The sequence below is a fragment of the Mustela nivalis genome (assembly GCF_964662115.1).
Source record: "Mustela nivalis genome assembly, chromosome: 4".
Classification (NCBI taxonomy): Eukaryota; Metazoa; Chordata; class Mammalia; order Carnivora; family Mustelidae; genus Mustela; species Mustela nivalis.
Window position 1 is genome coordinate 123,452,538 of NC_139023.1, and position 18,418 is coordinate 123,470,955.

The window sequence follows — 18,418 nt, forward strand, 5'->3', positions numbered from 1 at the left end:
TTGATAAAGTCGAATAGTTCATTTTTGTCCTTGCCATATAGTAACTTATATGTGTGTATACATCTAAAACTTACATTTGTATTGGCTTTTGTTTTCCTGGTGTACTTAAACAGTACCTTCTTCCCAGTTTAATGGCCAACCTTTCCATCCTTCATTTGTGACTCTAGATAGGTATCATGTGATAGAAGTATCTGCATTATTTCAACTACTAATTAAAGCCTGTATTTGAATATATATTACAAACTCTTCCTTTCATTGTCCCAATGGTAAATGTGGCTTAGTGCTTGCCCTGGTGGATAAAATAGCTATTTTATGAGTGTATTAGAACTGTTAATTAACAAAATATAACTCAGTGACTGCGAGGAAGGTATTTCATTTAGAAATTCAATTTACCTTTTAGAATATTGGAAATACTAGTGATTAATGTCCTCTAGATGAAGAATGCTCTAGGAAACACTGGGTGTGCCTAAATGTAATGCAAACATAACTCCTTATCAAGGAGCTGGAATTCTAAAACAACATGGAAACAGACATGTAAATAAAAGAATAGATATTGAAAGGGAGCACATACTTGGAGGCTGTTTGCCAAATGCAAGAATACGATTAAGGATATTTAAACAGGAACAAGGTCCTTGGTTTATACAGTGTCTTTTTAGTTTTCATACTGATTTAATCTGTTAATAAAAATAGGGTTATTGAGACTTAAGTAATTGTCTGGGCATTTTCACCATCATGTAAATGGATACGGTATGGTGTTTGTTCCTGCTAGAATACATTGTCTCGTGTAGGGTACTGGGTGGGCACCAGGCCTTCGGGCCCAGGCATCCCTGCATTAGAAATGAAACTTCTCTGGTCATACCCACCCTTGGCAGTGTCAGCCCCAGGAGCCCTAGATGCACAGTTTCCCCTGACCTGGGCCCCAGTTCCAAGCACATGACCTTCAGGGCTCGCACTATACAAGTGAGTTTACAGTGTTTGAATTGCTTTTAATTAAAAAAACTACAGACATAAAAGTACATTGAAGCAGGTGTGTCTCCTCATCTTTTGTTCAGGACCTTTTTGTGATGAATGTATTGGTATTAACTCTGGTTGAGACTAAATTGTCTGCCAGCCATGCCCACACTTGAGCAGCCAGACCCCAACCGGCTTTACTTTAATTCATGACCACCACCCCATTGGTGCAACATGTCTGATTGTTTCTCTGGCCTGTTCACCCACCTGCAGGACTGGATCATTATTTCTCCCCTTCTCTCCATACCCCTCTTCACTCACTGGTTCCATTTGGTATTTCACTGAGGAAATGGAGGCGACAAAAGCATTTCCACATTCTTCCGCCATCATTTCTTCAAACTTGATTCTATCAAGACCCATATAACTAATTTCTTTCCCTCCTTTTAACTTAAGTATGAAGGATTCAGGCTCCCTCTGAGGACAGCCCTTGCACCTGGGCACTGGATTCCATCCCTCTCACCGTCACCTCTCACTGTTCAAGGACAATTAGTTGGGAATTGTCACTTTTTCTCTTGTGTTATCAATTCTCCCTATCTCCTGGATTCGTCCACAGCCCGTAAACGCCTGTAATATCTCCCATCATAAACACAACAATAACAAAAGTCCTCCCTTGACCCCTTCCTTTGCTTACAAGTTCAAAGTTTAAAAAATTCATGTTATGGCAAAACTATTTTAGCCCAGTTGTTGAACACACCTTCTCATTCAGGCCTGAATTCCCAGTAGTCAGGCTTTTGTCCCCACCCCTGAACAGGAACTGCTCTTCTCAAGGTCCTGAGTCCTCATCTCTCATCTTACTCAACCATCAGCTGCACTTTTTTTTTTTTTTAATTTACTTATTTGAGAGAGAGAAAGAGATAGCGAGAGGGAGTATGAGCAAAGTACGAGCAAAGCCGGGGGGAGGGGCAGAGGGAGAAGCAGTCTACCCACTGAGCAGGGAGCTGGATGCAGGACTCCATCCCAGGACCCTAGGATCATGACGTTGATCACTGGGTCCTTCTTCCACTCGGTTTTCTTTTCCCCATTTTCTTTATCAGTTCTCTCCTTTTCTTCGTGCCACTTCATGTTGGAGAGTCCCAGGTTATCCTCCTTGGTCCCCCACTTCTCTGGCTGTATTTTCCCCCACACAGAGATTCTTAACCTGGAGTCCACCATAGACCTGGTGTCAGTGACCTTGAAAGGGAAACATTTCTTCTTTATTTTCACTAACCTCTAAATGAAACTTTGCATTTCCTGCAATTATGAACAATAATATTCGCCATATCTATGACTTTATCTCTAGTAAAAAATTAGATATTTTCATCTCATTACAGTTGTTACAGATGTCTTGAAATATTTATGCACATGACTTCTTTAAAGTACTGCAGTTATTATGCTTACTGTTAGTTCTTATTGGGTAGTATATTAATAAAAAATATGTTGCCATAGTATAACTTTCAAAATATTGTGATTCTAAGTTTCATTATAATTGCTTTTCTTTATACCAATTATATATACCAAAATATTACAAAGATATTTTATTTTATGCATTTAAAATATCACTCAGAGAAGGAGCCTCAAGTTTTTAACAGACTTTCAAAGGGGTTTATGCCACAAAAACTTTTAAAAGCCCATACTGGAAGTGATCTTTTATCTCACAATTTAAAATATTGTTGAAAGATGTATTTCCAGCCACAACCTCCTTTTTCAGCTACTGTACTCATATATTCACCTGCCTACTCAACATTTCCTTTGGATATCTCATTAGCACCTTCGACCTACCGTATTAGAACCCACGCTCCTGGAGCACCTGGGTCTCAGTGGTTAAGCATCCAACTCTTGATTTTGGCTCAGGTCATGATCTCAGGGTTGTGTGATCGAGCCCAGCAAGGGGCTCTGCGATGGACATGGAGTCTGCTTAAGATTCCCTCTCTCCTGCCCTCCCTCTCACCGCCCCCTCCCAACCACCTGGTGCATGTGCCATGCTCGTGTACTCTCTCTCTCTCTCCAAAAGAAACAAAACAGGCTTCTGAATATGACCCACTCTCCAGACTTGCGCCTCTTCCAGTCTTCTCCCCTCAGTTGGCAATTCCATTTTCCTAGTTGCTTACACCAGAAACCCATGGAGTCAGCCCCGACTCCCTATTTTCCATCAGCCATATCTGATCTAGAGCCAACTGCTTTGCTCTATCTTCTAAGTGTATGTAGGATCTAACCATTTCTCATTCCACGCCATCCATCCATCAGCTTCTCTTGCCTGGATTTTTACAATAGATCCCTAATAGCACTCACTGCTTCCTCCACTGCCTGCCACAGCCCCCAACACAGATGTGTGCACACACAGACACACACATACACTCACCTGTTCACAGTGATCAAAACAGCAGCTGGAGTAATTCTGTCAAACCTACTTTAATCAGGTCATGCTGCTTTTCTCCTTGGAACTTTCCAAAGGCTCCCCTACTCAAAGTAAAAGCCAAAGTCTTTACAATGGCCCACGTGGCACCCATGATCTGTCCCATTTGTCCCCTGCCTATCCCTGTGACCTATGTCCCACCACACACCTCTTATTCCACTTCAGCCACTCCACACCAAGCATGCTTCTACATCATGGGCTTTGTCCTTGCTGTTCCCTCTACCTGGATGGAGTGCTCTTTATCTGAATGGCTTTTTCCAGGATATATGAACAGGCAGCCACTTCTACCACACTCCCCATCACCTTTTCCATGTTTTATACCCCCCACCCCATAGCACTATTACTACCTACACTATTACTTCTATTACGGGCTGTTGTTACTATTCAAACCAACGTGGCAGCACCAAGAGTGGTACCTGGCTCCTAGTAGATGCTCAGTACATTTAAGCACAAGAAATGGATGAATGAACTAGGTAAAATTGGCAGCAAAAACATGAATTGGGAGACTGTATCAATCAGAAGGGCTAAACTTCACCTTCAGGGAACTCATTGGATACCTTCAAATACTTTTCTTCATTTGTCACTACAATGTATAAGTCTAAGCACTTACTCTTCATTATGTTGGCTAACTCTTATAATAAAGTAGTTCCATACAATTCATTTTCCTGATGCACATAAGCAAAATAAATAAATAAATAAATTTAAGGTTAGAGTAAAAAGTTCCAGAAATAGATATTTGCCAAAAATAGATATTATTTTTGGGTTAAACAATAAACAGAATAAGCCTTAGAAATAAATTGTCTATTTTTAAAGGCCATCAGTTTAGCAAAATTTTGGAATGATCTTTACAGTGTAGTTTCTGGAATGAGAAATGAAAAAACAACTCTGCCATCTTATTTTAAGTGCAGAAATAGAGTTGAATTTACATTATATATGTATCAGATATCAGTCTTAGATATAAGTGTTTCTTATCAGTGCCAAACTTGTATAGACCACACTGATTATCTATGTTTTGGGTTGTTGATAATACTTTAAATATTAATTTGACACTGTTACTTTTCTTCATTTCTATATATTTTATTTGTGAATAATCATAAAATCCCATGTGACCTAGATAACAGGGATATGGAATAGGGACTTGCTTTGGAGGTTTAAAAAGAGTTCAATAACTATAAAGTATTTCACTAATAGGAAAAGAATAAGACAAACCCTCTGTTGACCTTTGTTTCACATTAAAATGACCGTAGTTTGACACCAAAATGACAGCTGGTTAAAACAGCTTGAGATTTCAAAGTGCTAGAGTATATATAAATATTATGACTGATCCCATAAGTGTATTGGAAAACACTTTAAGAAAGGTCTTTGGCTTAATCATTTGCTACATTCTCTCCTGTTGGTCAGAGAGAAATACCACCACCCCTCCCCCCAAATTTTTATCTTCTGGATTTAAAAGAAATAGAAAAATTAAAACCATGTAGTTGAACTCAACAGAACCAAGATTGGTGGTTAATACTGAAAATGTAAATTACTACTTTGTGCACAAAGTCCCATGAGCGACTTAGATCCTTCTGTGCAGTTTTCCATGAGTGAGGAAAACTCGAGATGACAGAGAGGAAAGACTAGGAAGCAAGAGTGATAAACAAAAGTCAGAAAGATATAATTTGTTAGTGGACGAATAGATTAAGATTATCAGCAGTGCAGAGTTCAGGCAGAAGCTTTCCCATGAGGCTCATAATGTTTCTGAAAGGCATTAGCAATAATTAGTGAAGAATTAATTCAGGAAAGTGGAGGCTGACTCAGGCCATGTAATCAGGGTTGAGGGTGCAAGTCTGAGGCTCAGAGAAAGCTGTGCAGATCTCTCCCATGCAGGTGGGGGAAAGAAGAGGTAGAAGGTGCGGTTGCCATAGGTTGAGATGAATAATTCAATTTCTGTGTTTGTTTTTTAATTTTTAAAAAGATAAGGCATGTGCACATCAAATAGTATAACAGAAAATTAAATGAAAATTAAGTCAGCTTCCTATCTCAACTTCCAGACCCCAGTTACCCTCCAGAAGGTCAATGCTTTCTTGTAAATTCTTCTATGCTCTATGCACAGGCAAACATTTATATATAATTACTTTAAAAAAAAAATGCCAACACTGGTGTAACTCATAGGGCCTCCATTTTTCACTCAAGTCATATTATTCTGTTTTATATATGTGCTGCCAAAGCAAGCACAAGTCACATTATTCTAAACCTTGCTTTTTTTAACATGATAGATATAGCTTTGTTCCTCCTAATTTCCTCCATTCCTTGTAACGGCCACATTATATTCTGTCCTATGGATGTGACAGTCTCCTGTGATGGACATTTAAGTTGTTTCCAGTCCTTTGGTCCATAAACAGGGCTTCAACCACAGCTTCATACATTTGAGGTCATCCCTTTTTATATTTCTGCTCAAAGATATTAGAATGGGGCTAAAAAGATCAGGAAATAAAGCTGTCTTAATTAGATTGAGATAATGAGAATAGGCTAATTTATTGTGACTGAGAGGAATAGCCATGAGATGGTTTTGATAAGAGAATAAAAGTTAACTTAGATTAATAGGGCTTCATTGCCCCATGAACTGATTTGCTACAAATAGGAATATGCTTTTTGGTATTTTGGTGATACTCATCAGAGCACTTCAAGTTCAAAGTTAGAGTAAGTGGTTAATGAAAGTGACTAAATGGCAAATGTAATGATGACCCATGTGAAACCTGCAAACAAGCTATTACTGAGCGGATATTTTCCTTTAGCTTTAATCACTGATTTCAAAAACTATTAATAAAGTGAAAAAAATAACATTAATACATATACCCAATAAGCATGTGGAAGTGGGAAACCTCATTACAGAACAAAGAAATGAAAATGAAAAGGACATCAGGAAAGATGTCCTTTTCTGATGAATGATTTCATTTCCTGAAAATGAAAAGGACATCTTTCTTGTGCAATCCAGAAAAAACCTTTCAATTATTATACACAGTGATAGTAGTTAAGTAATGAAAGTTCCCTTTGTATGGGGGACTGTTAGGTTACAGTTTAAAATATATTTTTAATTTTAAAATATATGTAAATTATAAAAATAACTTTGAAATAAAATAACATTTTAAAGGATGCCAGCACATAAATATTCACATTATGATGTTTAAATTAAAGTCTATGCCTAGAATTATATGTATAACTAAATCTATGATACAACTCATGTATGGCAGAGAGGGAAAACCAAAATGTTAACAGTAATTATCTCTGAGTCATGGGATTGTAGTTTTTGTTTATGCTTGTTAGCATTTTCCAAATGTGTTACAAGTCTGTTCCTTAAAAAAAAAATGCTTTGTTTTTTAAAACAATTGAAAAACATGGAAATGGAGATATGATTTATTTTTAATAAGCGTGTATATTCTTTTTCCCAGAAGATGCCTCCTTAGCATTCTTAACCCCACCTACATTTATGGAAGTCCTTGAATCAAGTCTTAAGGAAGTCGCATTGTTATAGTATTTGTGTTTCAGTCGAGCAGTGTCACATGGAGATTCAGTGTGAATGATCACCTAAAGCCTTGCCCCACTTTATGGAGTAAAACCTCATACATGTAAGGACTGTCCTCTCCTGCCCTCCGAGCCTCAGGCTTGTACATCCAAATGCCTCTGCCATTCTGCAGGCATGCATGTTGAGGCTGCTCAACCCCGGCACCTGTTCCTTCTTCACATGAGTTCCTGGGCTTCCCCTTATCTCTTCTGTCACTTCTCAGATCCCTCCTTCCACGTCATTGCAAAACCCAGAGGATCACTCTGGATACTTCTCTCTCTCCTTCTCCACATTCTGTGCGTGGCCAAATCCTGTCACTTCGACCAATCCCGTCTCGCCATCTCCGCCGCCACACCCCTGCCAGCCCTGTTATGGCTTAGGGCCACAGCTCCCTCTAGGCTCCCTGACCTCCTCCTTCCTCCTTCAGGTCATTGTCCAAGTGCGAGGTCAATGATCCGTTCCCATCCCAAGACAAATGACAACTGCAACGAGGAGCCATTTTCCATGTTGGCAAACTTCAAAAATGGTGAGGATACATTGTGTTAACCAGGAGTCTTGGATAATAGGCACTTGGACATTGCTGGTGGGAGTATAAATTAATTCACTCACTATGGGGAGCAATTTGGCAATATTTCTCAAAATTAATATTATATAGAGCCTTTATGACCTCCCAGTTTATTTCTGGGAATTTATCTTTCCGGAGTCTTATATTTTGACTCTTCAAAGATCACTCTTTGAAAGAAATGTTTTTTCCTCTTGAATAAAGAAACTATGTCTATTATCAAGCTCAATAAGAGGTATACAATTAAAAGTCATCTTCTCTCACTCCTGCCCTAAAACCACCCAGTTCTCTGTCCCAGACTAAACACTATTACTTTTCTTTTTATTTACAAAAATAGTAATATACATGTTCTTCTGCATTTTTGCTTTATTTCCTGAACCACCTTGGGGCACTTTTCACATCAGCTCATTTAGAGCTGACCAAAAGCTACATAGTATTCTATAGTATAGAGTTAGTACTCTTTTAATTCAGCTCTCCACTGATGGACGTTAAGGTCCACACACGCATGCACACATATAAATGTATGTACATATATATACCACAATGACTGTGCATAGACACATATCATTTTGCCCTTCTGTAAGACATGTAAACATTGAATGTTGGTATACTCTATTTTTTAAGATTTTACTTATTTATTTGACAGAGTGAGAGATCACAAGCAGGGGGAGCAGAGCATAAGCAGGGGGAACAGCAGAGGGAGAGGGAGAAGCTGACTCCCTGCTGAGCAGGAAGCCTGATTTGGGGCTCCATCCCAGGACCCTGGGATTATGACCTGAGGTAGAAGCAGATACTTAATGGGCTGAACCAACCAGGCACCCCTTGTATCCTCTTCATATAATGTGAAATACATCTGAATATTGCAAGCTTGGATAAAAAAAAAGTTGTTAAAAAATGAAGGCTTAGTTAACTTCAGAGTAACAATCTTTTGACTACTTCCCACAGTATTGTTTCTTGATGCCTTCTTTAACTTTCATAATCATGTCAAAAGCTGGAGATCCAGGTAACATTCAAAGGTGTACTTAATGTACAGATAGGATATGTTTATATGCCAAACCCTGATTGTTTTCTTAAAATACTTTCCTTGCTATGTTTTTATAAGGCATGATTTTTACGCACTTCCTATAATTTGTGTTATTAGATCACATAAATCTTTTCTTGTTTTTGATTGAATAATAAAATAAATCCACTAGATGATGTATATGAACAGAGAGAAAGAAAAGTTAGTTCCTTTTTTCTGTTTTATAGCTCAAGTTCAAAGATTTCTGTTTAAGAAGACTAAAAAATGTTTTTAGTCTTATTTATTTGACAGAGAGAGAAACAAGAGCAGGAACACAAGCTGGGGGAGTGGGAAGAGGGAGAAGGAAGCTTCCTGATAAGCAGGGAGCCCGACGTGGGGCTCTATCCCAGAATCCTGGGATCATGGCCTGAGCTGAAGGAGGAAGTTGAACGCCTGAGCTATCCAGGTGCCTTAACTAAAAATTTCTGATTACGGCTCTCTGCTCTTCCCAGTTTGACAGACATCCACATCTTCAGGTGCAGTGCTAGCCACATGCCCGAGACACGATGGTGAAGGTCGGAGTGGAAGGATTTGGCTGTATTGGGCGCCTGGTCAGCAGGGCTGCTTTTAACTCTGGTAAAGTCGATACTGTCGCCATCAATGACCCTTTCATTGATCTCAACTATATGGTCTACATGTTCCAGTATGATTCTACCCACAGTAAATTCCACGGCACAGTCAAGGCTGAGAACGGGAAGCTTGTCATCAATGGGAAGTCCATCTCCTTCTTCCAGGAGCGAGATCCCACCAACATCAAATGGGGCGATGCTGGTGCGAGTATGTTGTGGAGTCCACTGGGGTCTTTACCACCATGGAGAAGGCTGGGGCTCACTTGAAGGGTGGGGCCAAGAGGGTCATCATCTCCACTTCTTCTGCTAATGCCCCCATGTTCGTGATGGGTGTGAACCATGAGAAGTATGACAACTCCCTCAAGATTGTCAGCAATGCCTCCTGTACCACCAACTGCTTGGCTCATCCATGACAACTTTGGCATTGTGGAGGGACTCATGACCACCGTCCATGCCATCACTGCCTCCCAGAAGACTGTGGACAGCCCCTCTAGGAAGCTGTGGCGTGAAGGCCGAGGGGCTGCCCAGAACTTCATCCCTGCTTCCATTGTTGCGGCCAAGGCTGTAGGCAAGGTCAACCCTGAGCTGAATGGGAAGCTCACTGGCATGGCCTTCCGTGTCCTCACCCTGAATGTGTCTGTCGTGGATCTGACCTGCTGCCTGGAGAAAGCTGCCAAATATGATGACATCAAGAAGGCATCAGAGGGCCCCCTCAAGGGCATCCTGGGGTACACTGAGGACCTGGTTGTCTCCTGTGACTTCAACAGTGACACCCACTCCTCTACCTTCGATGCTGGGGCTGGCATTGCTCTCAATGACCATTTTGTCAAGCTCATTCCTGATATGACAATGAATTTGGCTACAGCAACCGGCTGGTGGACCTTATGATCCACATGGCCTCCAAGGAGTAGGAACCTCCTGGACCACCAGTCCCAGCCAGAGCAAGAGGAAGAGAGAGGCCCTCAGCTGCTGGGAAATCCCTGCCCCAACTTGTCCCCCAAAACACTGAGAATCTCCCAACCTCCACTATTTTCATCCCAGAGCCCCTGAAGAAAGAGAGGGGCTTGGGGAGCCCTACCTTGTCATGTACCATCAATAAAGTATACTGCACCCCGCCAAAACAAACAAACAAAAATTTCTGATTACATTTTGGTTTGGGGAGCAAGGGAAAGATGTCCCCATCAAAAACCAAAATAAACAAACAAAAACAAAAAAGAGCAGAACCAAAAAAGGGTTTTCTGCAATGTTAAGGTTTCTATTAGTTATTTAAATAGTTAATTCTACAAATTGAATATATAAATTAGAAGACCATATTAAATGAATACAATTTGATTCAATAAATGTGATGAAAATTATTTGCCTTCTAAACTCTCTTGACTTCCCTCAGTTGTAATAATAACTTGACTCTATTCCATAGAAACTTTTCATTGTCAAATCATTCCTCCATGTAATGACTACTACTAATGAATTCTGAATATTGTTCTAACCTGGATTTTCTGAAACGCTAATAGCACCCTATTAGAAAATTAACTCTCTGTTATACTGGACCACACTGGCTGATAGTATGGTAATTTAGCAAACCCTTATATTGTAAGAAGAAAAAATTTTTAATTATTACTATTTTTTTCTCTTTAGCACGTGATCTGATGGCTTTGGTTGAAGGACATCCAAAGTGTCCATTTGCTGACAATATGCTAGAGCCAGTCATTTATATAGTGTTCCCCTCAGCATTGCAGGTCTAGAGCTCAGAGGCCTGTCTCCCCCCCATTCCCCCGCACATCTTGTTCATTAACTTTCCTGAGATCTCTGAGATCTCTCTGCAATTCTTGAACAGTAGGCTGGTCTGGTCTGAGAATCACCTGTGCTGATCCTAGATCAATCAGACAGGTGAATTGGTCTGTGGGGTTAAAGTTCTCCGAGATAAATGGCTTTTCAGGCTGAGCTAATTGTTTCCAACCACTAATTTACATTGGGAGAAATTTGACTTGTTGATAAGTAAAGGGGACTAATTTGACTTCAAATAACAAAGTTAGAGGAAGACTGGCCACCCACTTAGATAGTTCTTCCCCTACCAGAATCCTTAGTTTAGTTTCTCATGGTAGTCCTTTTTATTTGTGGAAAATGAAGCTAATTCTCATACATGAGTGGAATTTTCTAGCTGCTTTGTGTTCTATTCTTTTGAGATAAGATATATGTTTAGATTACTGGATTCCAGTATGCACTTGTATCAGTTGAGTCAGGAATGCATGGATTCCCTTTCTGTTTAAAAGTCAGATAAGGCAAAAAAAGAGCCTTGGACAAGTTGGCTTTCCTGTTTATTCCTTTCTCCTCTCTCTCCTGAGCCCTTGATAAGAAGGGTTTCAGCCCCCACCAGAACTGGCCTTGCCAAGGTCTCCTATAACCCTTACTTTGTTTAATACAAAGCTCTATTGTTGTCATCATCTTACGTGGACCCTGAGCATTATTGGATGCTTGGACGCTGTTAGTCACCCTTCTCCTCCTTTAAATACTTCCTTAACCTAGCCACCAAGGCATTGCCTTTCCGTGGATGTCTCCTATGTCTTTGTCTGATACTCCTCCATCATCTTGGACTGGACCTCCCTCTTCCTCCCTACCTTCTAAACATTGCAGTGCCTTTACACCTGGTCCCTGGACCTCCCTTCTTTCTGAGTTACGTTCACTCCCCTGATGGTCTCATCCTATCTTTAAGCTTTATTATATACTATCTATATGCAAATGGTTCTCAAAGTTATTTCTCTGGCTTGTATGTCTCTCTTGACCCTCAAGCTCACGTACCAACTGTTTGCTTAACAACTCCATCTGGATGCCCAGTAAACATCTCAAACTTGACATGTCGCACACTGAACCCGGCCCCACTCCCAGCCAGCCAGCTCCCTTTCTTCTCAGTCAGTGGCGACTTCAAGCCAAAAACCTTTGTGTCATCCCTGACTGTTCCTTTTCTCATGCCTCATATACAGTCCATCACCAATAGCTCTGCGCCAGAGCTATCTGTCTTCAAAATATGTCAAAATATGACTACTGACATTTCCACTGTTGCCACCCTGGTTCCAGCCACCATAATCTTGGGCCTCAATTAATGCAATAATGTCCTAACTGGTCTCCCGGTTTCTACTTCCTACTATTATCTCTTCCCCAAATAGAGTGATCTTTTAAACATGTAAGCCAGATGATGCATGTCCTTTGTTCCAAGTCTTTAATTTCACCAAGGGTAAAACCCAAAGTAGGGAAAATGGTCTAGCAGGTTCTGCCCAATCTCTGATCTCCCTCCTCCCGGAACCCCTCCTAGACTCTCAGTCTGTGTGACTGCCTGGGCCTGCTTTCCAGGCTGCCTCAAGGTCTTTGTACTTTCTTCTCCCTCTGACTCAACTGCTCACAGTTTTCTCCCTCATTTTAAGTTCTAGCTCAAAGGTCACTTTCTCAGAGAACTTGGACTACCCTGTTTAATGTTGTCTAAAATCTTTGAACACTTCCGTTCTCAGCCTCATTTTTCTTGAGGGCACTGATCTCATCTGGCCTTCTTTCTATTTTACTGAATTATTTTCTTTATTGTTAATACCCCCTCTGGGTCCTCCCCCTGCCACCCTCCCCAATGCACACACACTCAAAATGAGTCCCTTGAGGGAAGAAAGTTTTGTTTATGTTCACAGTTGTACTTTTTTTTTTTTTTTTAATGACAGAGAGAGATCACAAGTAGGCAGAGTGGCAGGCAGAGAGAGAGGAGGAAGCAGGCTCCCCGCTGAGCAGAGAGCCCCATGCAGGGCTCAATCCCAGGACCCTGGGATCATGACCTGAGCTGAGGGCAGAGGCTTTAACCCACTGAGCCACCCAGGCGCCCCCACAGTTGTACTTTTAATGCTGGAAAAGTACCTGCCATATCATAGAAATGTTTGTGTTACTGGATACCATGATCGAGGAGGACTGAAGCATTCTATTTATGTCTAAGAATTAAAACTAGTATATGAACTTTTGTTTGGTTGACTATTCAACAAACATTAATTGAGCATCTACTCTGTGCCAGGCACATTGCTTGGCACTGAGCTTAGAGAGACGAACAAAACATGGCCCCATGATGTTAGAAGCTCATAAACCTCTCTCTGTTGAAATTTTTATTGTGTAATATTTCATATATACAAAACTTATATAAAATAATATATATTCTTTACATTGAAAATATATAAATAATAACAAATCCTTCTATGTCCACCTTATACATGAAGAAATAAAACATTTAAGGTGCACGTAAGTTCCCGTTTTACCCCCTCCAATTGTATCTCCTCCCTTGCTGCCAGAGATAACTGCTGAATTTGGTGTTTATCATTCCCATGCATTTTTAAAATATTTTTGCTACATATGGAACCCTAAATCACACATAGTATTATGATGTTTAAATGGTATGAAATTCAGGTCTTTTGCTTTACTCAGTGTTATTTGTGAGATTGTGAGATTCATCTGTGTGGCACCAGTCCCATTGAGACCCACTGCTACACATCCAGTACTAAGTTACTGAGTATTAAGATATGCGCATCTTCGGGTGCCTGCGTGGCTCAGCAGGTTGGGCGTCTGCCTTCACCTTGGGTCGTGATCCTGGAGTTCTGGGATCAAGCCCTACATTAGGCTCCCTGCTCATCAGGGAGTCTTCTCCCTCTCCCTCTGCCCCTCATCAACTCCTCTCTTTCTCTCTCTCTCTCTCTCATACTTTCTCTCTCTTTCTCTTTCTGCCCCTCTTTCAAATAAATAAAATCATTGAAAGGAAAAAAAGATACAGCATGTTCAACTTTACTTAATATGTACTTATTTTCCAAAGTAACCTCCTATTACTGCCAAGTTCTCCAAAGTGTTTAGATCAATTTACAGTTCCACCAGCAGGATATGAAATTTACCATTTCTCCACATACATGCAGTTTTTAATCTCTAAATGTATATTTATCCTAGGGCATAGCTTTGCTCACTTCAACAGTTAGCTATTAAAAAACACAACTTACCTATGTCCTAACTCTTTGTATATTACCCCTCAAAATAGAGCATCTCCCACTTCTCTGAATAAGTCCAGAACAGCTTCCTGCAGCATGAGTACAGGTGTGGTCTCTCCTGCCATTTCCCCAACTGGTATAGCCAGGACCCAAAACATCCCTAACTGATCCTAGCTCCTTTCCACTGACCTCGGGGATAGCTGGAAATCTCCTACTAACCCCCTTCTTCAGATTCTAAAAAGATCTGGTCATTGTCCCCTGGGCATTTAAAATTTACACTAAAAAGAAGTTTGAAATCTGAATCCCTGGTTTCATAGAGCAAATGCAGAATGAGGTAAAATGGCCAAGTCCATTACTATTAAGGAGTGATAATGGCCTGAACTTTACACCTCTGACTACAGCTGTAAAACATTTTTTACCACCATAATAGCAAACTATTCCACACACAGTGGCTCCCAATAACAGACATTTATTCTTGCCATAGTTAACTTCAGCGGGGCTGGTGTAGGCTTATCTGGGGTGGGCAGCTCTGTTCCAAGTTGCAAGCTGGTTGGCCTTGGTGTGGGTTCACGTCTCCACATTTTTCATTCTGGGGCCTAGGGGAAAGGCCAACCAGGGCATGGTCTTCTGACAGATCACTGGAGCACAAGAGCATGAGTCTACCATTCAAACATATTTAGAGTTGCTATTCTTATCACACATTGATTTCCCAGTGGCCAAAGCATGCCTCATGGCCAAGCCCAAAGATAGGAAAAGATAGAAGTGGAGGGGGCTTTATATTTTCTGAACAATATCCCAGTCCAGTGCAAATTAGCAACACTTTAGGAACAAGATAAATTCTGTGATTCATAGAACATCTTTGCTTTCATGACCACCGCACAGCAAATATATCAAACCAAGTGTCAGGATTTAATGGAATAACAATTAGAACTGAAGCCCTTTTGTGCATATGCATGAACACATTTATCATTTTAGGGAAATGGGATGCCTTCACTTATTCGTTAATTCACTAACCATTTACTGGTGCCAGGAGCATGGTAAGTACTTGAATAGAGATAACACATGTGGAAGAACAAAGAGACACCCAACCAGCCTGCTCAGAAAGAGGAAGGGCCAGGGAAGTCTCTACAACAGAGCTGACCAGAAGTGACACTTGGACTGAATCCTAACAGACCAAAAGGAGTCACCCAGCCAGAAGAAGAAGAAAAATGGGCATTCCTTACAAAGGAGGTAACCTATGCGATGCATGGGAGTCTGAGAAAATATGGCACATTCAAGGACGTATGAGTAATTGACTGTGTAAGGTGCAGACTGGAAGAATCAGAAAGAAATTGAGAGGTGAACAGGAGCCTGGTCACAGGGGGCCTTGGGATCAAGCTATGGTGTAGGACCTACATCAGGAATAGGAAGTTATTGAAGGGTATGAAGTATGAACATGATGGTACTTGAATTTTTAGGAAGATTACTTTAGTAGCTCAGAGGAGAATATTTGGGAGGTAAGATAAGAGATGGATAGAGCTGATGAGAAGGAGAGAAGAAATCAAGCAGGATTTTTAGATACGAGAGATATTTAGGAGGTGATTTCGGTAGAACGTGGTGACTCCTTATGAGAGCTGAGAGCAGGGGAGCAGGAAGTTTGCAAAGAAATGCAGGGCTAGTGAGGGGCATAGAGGAGGCTGCCCAGCTGTGTGCTGAGAGCTGAGCTGAGGACGGACACCATGAGTTAATGGCTCCCATACAAAGGTTGAGTGATGTCCTTAGTGTGGTTTTAGATGCAAAGAAGGCTGGACTGATCCACGTTTGGGTAAGTACTGCAGAAGGAAAATGGAGCAAGAGGACTGAGACGCTGAAGCTGTTACTGAAGCGACAGGTTGAAGTGCTGAGCCCCAAGCAAGATGGCAATGGAGGCAAAACCAGAGAAAAGTCGGACACATGGAGTGAGTGGGATAGGCCCTGTCCCAATCCCAGTGAATAAGCAGGAATACTTGGAACAATAAGGATAACAGGAGTTCGTGGTAGGAAAGTGGGGTGTGCGGCTTAAGACTTTAAAGGTGGAGCAGCCGCAGGCAATAATACAGAAGAGAGGGTGAGTTGATGTTACCCGTGTGGAGATGAAGGGCGTTGGCAGGGTCATCCACATGAACACTGAAAACAGCAGGATTATGGTAGATTTGGGGTCGAGAGAAAAATCATGAACCACACTCCACAATCTCTGGTTCACATCAGAGAGCAGTGAGAACAACAAGAAGGGGCGGGGATAGAAAATTCGAGAGGCACAAGTTGCCAGGAAGGTTTCTGACAGGAGTTTGGCAGCATTTGCACAGGCAAGTGCTGATGGTTATTGAACACTTACCGTGTGCCAGTTCCAAGTGTGTCTGTTCCAAGTACTTTACAAACTCTCAGCTCGTTTCATTCTCAATGAGGTAAGTACAGTTATTACCCCAGATGAGAACACTGAGGATTTGTGACATTTAATAACTCGCTCAAGGTACAGAGCCATGATTCCAGGTCAGGTAGTTTGGCTCCAAAGTCCACTTAACCCATGTCACTGTCCTGCTGGTTCTGTTGAACAAACGCAACCAGCCCTGTGGGTACCTGGAAAGTTCCGGAGCAAAAAGCCTCCACTTAAGAGTGTAGAAAGGAGGTCGGTTTGTGCTTGGGGTTCATTCAAAAGAGGCAGAACATGACTGGTCCTTGATAGCATCAACTCCTTTATGTTTTCCAGAGTCTATTTTATTTTGCATTTAAACATAATAGTATGTCTTTCAACTATGTGTTAATATGTAATCTCCCTCAGACCTTTTTAGAAGTGGGTGCAGGGACTTTTAAAATAAATAGTAACATTAATATTAACTATCACTACTCAGTTACATAAAGGGATTAATTTTGCATCTTTCAGAGAACTGAGATACATTCTGAGAATGGCAATAAGGAAAATAAAACATACAGTCTTTTTTTTTTCTTTTAACATGCAGTCTTGAAAAATACATGGTTCTGGTTTTTCCTGTGGCATTACTAAGCTTTACAGCAAACTGGTTTATTTGAGGTTTATGCTGCTTGTTGGAAGAATTTCTCCTCTATTTTTTTTTTAATTTTTGTTGCCTGGTAGGCACTATCATAAACACCAAGAGCCCAAGAATGTTAGAAAGCATTGTAATCCAAAGGAGAAGCCTACTTTGCTTGGCTCATATTAGTTCTATTTATTTTCTTAGATTTAAGGTCCAAAGAGTCTGAATAAAGTACTAACCCTGTGAAGCACTGAGAAACCAGCTTCCTTGTCATACAGAGTTACCACTCTTCATGAAAAGTGTGACTCTAAGAAGTGTAGACATGAAGAAAATATGGATTTATACAAAAAGCAATTTATGGTGTAGTGATAAGCCATACCATAGACTTATATTGTAAGTCTACATCTCACAATGACATTTAAGAATTCTGGCACATATAAAATGGGTTCTTTTAAGATGTAATTCAGGTTTCATTTAGAAATGCATGTATTGAAGCATACCGCAGGGAGTTTATGCTAATTGTGAATGGGACCTTGGACGGTTTTAATACAAATTAAGAGTGGATTTGTCAGATGTAGGTAAGTACAAGTAACTGGAAAAAAAGTGATTTTTTTTTTTTTAATCTGGAAGGTTCAGAGAAGCAGCTTTTAAGAAAACGCTATTGACTCTTCAAGGTAGCTGTTCTGGTTCAGCTTTGGTTTATAAAATAACTAGAAGTTTTTAGGCTAAATAGTCCTACACAAGGGGAGAGAAGGGAAATGGGAAAATTATTAGTAAATATGATCCTTTACTTCCATCACCACTCCACTCTTTGGAAAAAATTATTTTGTACTCTGGGAATAAAGCAGAAGAAAAAGGCAGTGGAATTCAACGCAAACCAGTTTAAGTAATGCTTTTTCATTTTGCAAAGCTCTGAGTTCCTTGCTAACCTCTACCTACATGATGGGGGTGGTGGGAGCAGCAGGTAGAAATAGGTATAATATGCCTTCTTTCTTCCCAGGTTGTTAATTATATACTTGAATTTTAGGTTTATTGTTCTCTTGCTTGTCTGTATAGTTTTGCCAATGGATTGCGTAGTTTTACATAATTTTGAACTTTATATATGTGCAATCAAGCTGTTTGTTTTCTTCTATAATTCGTCTTTTTTCCCTATTCAAAATTATCTTCTGAAAATTTTTTTAAAAGATTTTATTTATTTATTTGACAGATCACAAGTAGGCGGAGAAACAGGCAGAGAGAGAGGAAGGGAAGCAGTCTCCCTGCTGAGCAGAGAGTCCAATG

General features: G+C 40.5%; 1 pseudogene across 1 annotated transcript in view; it reads left to right on the top strand.

Annotated features, from left to right (window-relative positions):
- The window catches only part of LOC309863673 (glyceraldehyde-3-phosphate dehydrogenase pseudogene), a 30,685-nt pseudogene extending 20,192 nt beyond the window's left edge, over positions 1-10,493 (top strand). Inside the window, exon 4 of the transcript XR_014316681.1 lies at positions 9,022-10,493. The product of XR_014316681.1 is annotated as a glyceraldehyde-3-phosphate dehydrogenase pseudogene (transcript). The remainder of the gene's footprint in view (positions 1-9,021) is intronic.
- Positions 10,494-18,418: the final 7,925 nt, after the last annotated feature.